This window comes from Polistes dominula, unplaced genomic scaffold, assembly GCF_049000335.1.
Source record: "Polistes dominula isolate Pdom_NZ unplaced genomic scaffold, Pdom_raw_medaka contig_37, whole genome shotgun sequence".
Lineage (NCBI taxonomy): Eukaryota > Metazoa > Arthropoda > Insecta > Hymenoptera > Vespidae > Polistes > Polistes dominula.
In genome coordinates, this window is record NW_028301169.1 from 1164759 (window position 1) to 1171470 (window position 6712).

At 24.7% G+C, this 6712-nt stretch overlaps 1 protein-coding gene across 22 annotated transcripts in view; it reads right to left on the minus strand.

The window, feature by feature from the left end:
- LOC107071254 (QRFP-like peptide receptor) overlaps positions 1-4361 on the minus strand; it is a 59833-nt gene extending 55472 nt beyond the window's left edge. For 6 of the 22 annotated variants that reach the window (XM_089179004.1, XM_089179003.1, XM_089179001.1 and 3 more), the window contains exon 1: positions 4064-4357. The gene's annotated coding sequence lies outside the window, so the exon portion shown is untranslated. Of the gene's footprint in view, positions 1-3813; positions 3885-4063 lie in introns of all 22 variants that reach the window. The other 16 variants (XM_089179013.1, XM_089179008.1, XM_089179011.1 and 13 more) reach the window with 12 other exon arrangements.
- Positions 4362-6712: the final 2351 nt, after the last annotated feature.

Genomic DNA, 6712 nt, shown 5'->3' on the forward strand with positions numbered 1-6712 from the left:
TATAAATTGAGATATAAACTATCCTATCTTTCAAGTTGAATGAAACTGCACACAGTGTGCAAAATTTGATTAAAATCGGCTCAGTAGTTTAAGAGTCCATTGCGAACAAACAACGTGACACGTAATTTATATATATTAAAGATTAATAAACACATCCCGTTGTATTTTATACAAATTTTTCAGTCACGTTATTTCCTTTCTTGATTGCAATCAAAATAAAATTCAAATAAAAGCATAGAAAAGAAAAAGAAAAAGAAAAAATAAAAGAAAGACAAAAAGAAAAATCAAAACGAAATCTCCTGTCATCGTATAAATATGAATACACGGAAAACATACATGTGCACATATACACATGTGTCTGTTGCCTGTTTGCCTGCTGGACAGTTTTCTCATCTTTTACTCAAATTTCATCATCGATATGCTTGTACTTCTATGTACATACAAAGAACAGGCAGTGATTTATAACCTCAAACAGGTAACACGTCCCTGAGGTAAAGTCTATATATGATCCTATTTATGGGGTATCCAGACATAGCCCATATCCCACCGATTTCTGTAATCACTATACGTACAAACGACTTATATATGTGCTTAACCGGAAGCTATCATGATCCAATTGGAAAACTACAGATCTTTTCAACGAAATTTATTATCAAAATTGTATATTTTGATAAATGTATAAATTTACTTCTATATTAGTTCAATCAAATGTTACATTAATAAGTTACAAATGTAATTGAATTTCAAAAAATAATCATTGTATTTGTATAAATAATTGTATATTAAACAACATTGAAAAATTTCTCTATCACGCGAATTACGAACAAAAGATTCATTAATCTTACTGTATATATAAAAATTACGTGTCAAGTTGTTTGTCCATTAATAACATTAAAACTACTCAATCGATTTTAATGAAATTTGTTTTTATTTTATATCATTTTTTCCAACTTAGAATATAGGATAGTTTTTATCGCGATTATTTTGTATTTTTTATTACTAATTTAATGATTTATTATTTAGAGATTATCTAAGTACCTAACTTCTTCTCTAAGCATTCAATAGATGGTGCTGTATTATAATTCAATTATTTCGATAGATTAACGTTATATGATTTTTTTTTTCAAATATTACATATGACAAATCTAACCTTACTGTTCATATTTGTTTCGTATATTATTATTTTATATATTCTATTTTAATTGTGGTATTATTTTATGTGTCGTTATTATTTATTCAATTGTTTAGAATTATATTAAATTAACATTTTATAACAAAGTTACAGCAACGCGTGACCGGAGCATTCTAGTTGTATATAAAATTGTACAAATATATTTCAAACTTATTTAAAAAAAAAAATAAATAAATAAAAATTAATTATTTATATTGTATTATTAGTTAAATTATATATACATATATATATTTTATTTAATAATAAATTAAATTAAATTAATAGGTAGAAATAATTTTGTGATTGTTCATAAATTAAAATGACATACATAAATATTTTTGTTTTTTTTTTTATATGAGGTACGAATTAAATGAACCTTATTTTTATTATCAAACGGTTGTGTATAGACAAAATGCATAATAATAATATATATATATATATATATGTGTGTGTGTAGCAATTAGGTACGTATGAAATGAAGTTGATCGTGTGAACGTAATAATAATAATAACTGATTCATTTGAAGGTAACAAAGTAATCGACAGAGACAACCTTAATCGATCATAGGTGTATCTAAGTTAGTAGTCTCTAGGTCTTTGGTGAAATAGCTGTAGAAACGATAGGATAGATGATACATATTTCCGATCAATAGAACACAAACCAGGAGAGAGGGGGTTAGCTGCGTTCGCGCGATTAATTTCGAGCATCGTTTCGTGTCCCTTTGTTCGACGAATTGAACAATCGGTATTGCACTCGATAAACTAAAACTAAATTCTCTTCAAGCTTTGCTTCTAAACAAAATATATTTCGACTACTCGGATACTTTTTTCTTTTTTTTTTGTTCAAAGATTTTTGTTCGAAGATTTTTGTTCGAAGTATTTTCCCCATACGCGTTTGATCGTTGCTATCGAAATAGAAAAATTATTTTTTTTTATTTTTGAAAGAGGGTAAATTTTTATCTTCGAATTTTTTTATTCAAATCTGAAAAGAAATTTATTTTTAAATATTCAACGGATGTATAGAATTTATTTTTTTTTTTTTTTTTTGTTAAAGGTATCGGTCTCCCAATGTTGTTTTTATCGAAATGAAATATTTGGAAATATTTTTAAATGTTTTCTTTTTAAATATTATTATAATTTTTTTTGTTATATCCCATAACAAGTATAAATATTGATATTATACAAAAATTACTTTAACAAATTATTTTATTGAATTATTATGTTCCTTTCTATAGAAATGAAATGAATACGAAGAGACGTTTTAGGAAACTTTAGTAAAAATATATTTTAAAATTTCTTTGTAAAAATCGTAAGATGACTTAATTACTTAAACAGTAATCTATCATTCAAATTTAAAAATTAGTGTAATTTAACTTTTGTTACGCTAATGTATTCAATCAAAAATTACAATTTGATTAGAAACTGAGTACCAATGATTAGACAACTTTAATTTTCATCAGACCGTACCTCCAACGAGTGTTTAAACAGTAACCTACCATTCCAATTTAAAAATCAATGTAGTTTAACTTTTCCTACGCTAGTGTATTCAATAAAAATAAAAAAAAAATAAAAATATTTTAAACATTTTTTTTCTAAATTATGTCGTCTATAAAAATAAACATGATGAATAATGTTACATTATCTAAGAACACTTAAATCTTAATTATTTTCTTATACGAATTTTATTCCTATTTTAAAAGAAATAAAACAAACAAACAAACAATATTATATAACGTTACGTTTGTAATTTTCTTGTTTCATTTCAATTTTTTAGATTAATTTCAAACAACAATCCCGTTTATTATTATTCAACAAAATCTTCTTTTATTATTATCATCATCATCATCCTTTTGTTATTGTATAATTTATGTTTTATTATCGTCCTAACTCAATATTACAATACTCAATGAAATGAACTTGAATAAAATAAAAAAATTCAATTTTTTATTTTCACATCCTATAACCCCCAACCCCCCCCCACCCCCGAACCCTTTCAGAGATCTATTCATAATACATTCGTAAATTTGTGTTCATATTTTGAACAACGTATGTTCCACGTAAAACATATTATAACGAGACTCGGAAATTTCTTTTCAGTTATATCTTCCAACATAAAAAAAAAGGAAAAAATTAAACACACGCAATTATAAATAAAACGAATCTCATTCATTCATTCACACATCCTCTTGTTCTCCTGTTTTTTTTTTTTTTTTAATGTTCTCCTGTGCGATTGAGAGGAAAATTCTCTTTTTAATTCTCGTTTACGAATGGAATAGCACGATGTACATTTAGACGTAGTATCGCTTTGTTATACCCATTGGTTTTTTTTTTTTTCCTTTCGCTTGACAAAATCTACGATATATACTTCCTTTTTCTATTCGTGTTCCTGTTTTTTTTTTTTTTTTCTAAAAAATAAAAAATTCGTGAATATTTGATTTTTACTTCTTTCCAATTAAATTATACAAAGTTGAAAAGTTTTCATCTTAACGTATAATAATAACAATTATTTCAAATAAATATTATTTTTTTTTTTAAATATATGTAAATTAATTAAAATTAAGAATACAATTAAAAAAAATTAGAATACAAGTTCATTTGTTTTTGTTTTCTTTTTTTGTCGAGGATCAAAACTTTTCAACCCACCCTTTTGTACTCTTGTTGCAAGACGTTGGTTTTTTCTTCCAATAAAATTATATTTGACAAATGATCGATAACTAAAAAAAAAAAAGAAAAAAAAAATCAAATTTATCTTATTACTATTCTCATATTTATCAAATATTTCACTATCAATCCCTTTTATCCAAATTTCTAATCAAATTAAATTCTTATATACATTTGTCTAATATTACATCTATAAATAAATTATTATTATTATTATTATTATTTATTCTACTTCTCTATTAGAAAAAGATTTCGTAAAATCCATCGACGAATTAAATAGAAAAAAATATAATAAAAGAGGAAAGTGAAAAAATGCAAAAGAAAAGTAAAAAAAAAAAAACGAATTCAAAATTCACACTGTTCACCACCAATGTTAATTTCCTTTCTTTCTTTTCAACGACAACTTTTGTACACACTTCTATTTTGTTTTGTTTTGTTTTTTTTTTTTTTTTTGAAAGTCCTAATTCATGTCCTCAACTATGGACTACCGCGACGTGTCCCGATGAGACGGTATCTATAAACTGAAACTGAATCGAGCCATGCGACCGAACAAGAAGCCGCCAAGTCGAATATGCTCGACTGCGTCCGGAAAAAGCCGAAAATCACCGACATATCTTTTACACTAAATAATAACTACAATCATAGTTTAATCGAATAATTTATATTTTTATCGTTTATAATATATTATAATTTATTATTTTTCAATTTTATTAAACAAATAATAATAATAATAATAATAATATTTTTTTTTCTGAAGACTGCGAATGGAAGAATCGCGCTCAGGGATGGGAACAATGGCGGAATTTGGTATTTGCGACAATGAACTTTCCAGTTCCTAATGCCAATTAATAATAATAATAATAATAATAATAATAATAATAATATTTTTTTGTTTATTTTCCTACGTCTATTGATAATCCTTCAAAAAAATTTCTATTTATATAAAAAATATGTATCGAATAATAATATCTTCGATTTTCATATAAATCATGAAAAAGAGAGAAAGAAAAAAAAGAAGAAGAAGAAGAAGAAGAAGTAAAACGTGTATCGTATTTCATGAAAAAAAAAAAAACAGAAAAAAACCAACATTTTTCAATTTCTTTATCATGTTAACATGACCCTCTTACAATAGCTCGTGACATACTATTAGATTTAATAGGAAGCTTCTTTTTCCCTTTAATTAAAATAAGCTACCCGAAACGTCTGTTATCCTGACAATTTAATCCACATAAACCTTATTTATTAACAAACAAAACCTTTATGTATGTTATACTAGGTAAAAGACAAGCAAATAGAACAAATTTACGAAGTTACTTACACGTATACTTAACTTATTTATATATATATATATATTCGAACTTTATAAAACTATATTTATAGAGACAACTTATAAATAATGTTTAAACTAATCGAACGTAAATTAAAATGAAATAATTGCAAGTATTTAAGATAATTAATTATTTCGTTGAAATGAATTATATATATATATATATATTTTTTTTAATCAAATCTACCGAAACAAATTCATTCAAAATAAAAATCATGTGAACAAAAAAGTTGTATAACTTGTTTTTTTAATAAATGAATTTAAACTTATAACAGGAAGAACACGAACGATAATTTAATTCGATGTAGAAGCAACAAGTAAATATCTAAATAATAGCAAATTGAGTATATGAGGAATTATACGATAATTTTAACGTCAATTAAGGTTACTACTAACTTATGAAATACCTTGAAAACTGAAGGGGAAAACCTCAAACTGTTGTAGGTGTAATTTTCATGGTAATTATGAAAGACCATCACGCCTATGAGAAAAATCCTTTTCAAATTCTGACGAGTTTATATTTGGCTCCTGTTTAAACATGACAAATTAATGTTTTAACTAACTTTATTTACGACTATCGTAAACAACAGGAAGATATTTTGTTACGACTCACTTTAATAACAACGTAAGAAAACTTCATCCATAGTATTTGAAAGTCTGTGATCTTTCTTCTATCTGAAACTTTATCATAAATATTTTCATAAGCATGATTCCCGTGGAGATCTATACAAATATATTTTTACGTTAACTTACATCTCTGTTTCAAATTAAATGTCGTTCGATGAATAATACGTATCACATGATAAAACGATATAACAACGCCATCTTGTTTCATGTTAATATACAAATGTTCGAACTAAATCCTTTTTTACCGACAGAGAGATTATGTTCATATATATATATCTGCAATGATTAAAATTAAATTTACAATTTGTACACAATGAAAAATAAATACATATAATCTAATCAAATTGTATATCAATAGAAAAATTTCATGATTATTATTCTGAAAAATAATTAAACAAATATAATAATTAAACTTAATTAATGTTAATGCATAAATCAATTTGACGAAATTCTATTGGTTTGTCTAATGAAAATAAATTTGTAATTAGATCAAATCCTTCGATTACCTTTCATTATACGTTGTCTTTATTGACGAATTCATAGTTATCTTCATTATTGTCTTTCAACAACAACAACAACAACAACAACAATAACAACAACACAATAATATAACAATAAAACTTGTAATAAAATTGTAATATAACGAACGAAAGAACAATTTGGAATGAATAAAGGAAATAGAAGCGATCGGAAACTACTGGTGTCAAATTAAGATATTAATGAAAAGATTAAAAAAATTTTTTAAACAATTAAAAAAATATATAAATAATGATAATATTTTGTAATAAATATTATGTTATTGTTAATCGTGTTTGAAAAGAATATAAAATAAAATATTCATTAAGTAGGAAAAAGATCGTATCGCTAAAGTCAAATAAAAGAGCGGGAATTTTCAAATAGGAATGTTTTTACAACAGATGGCGATGT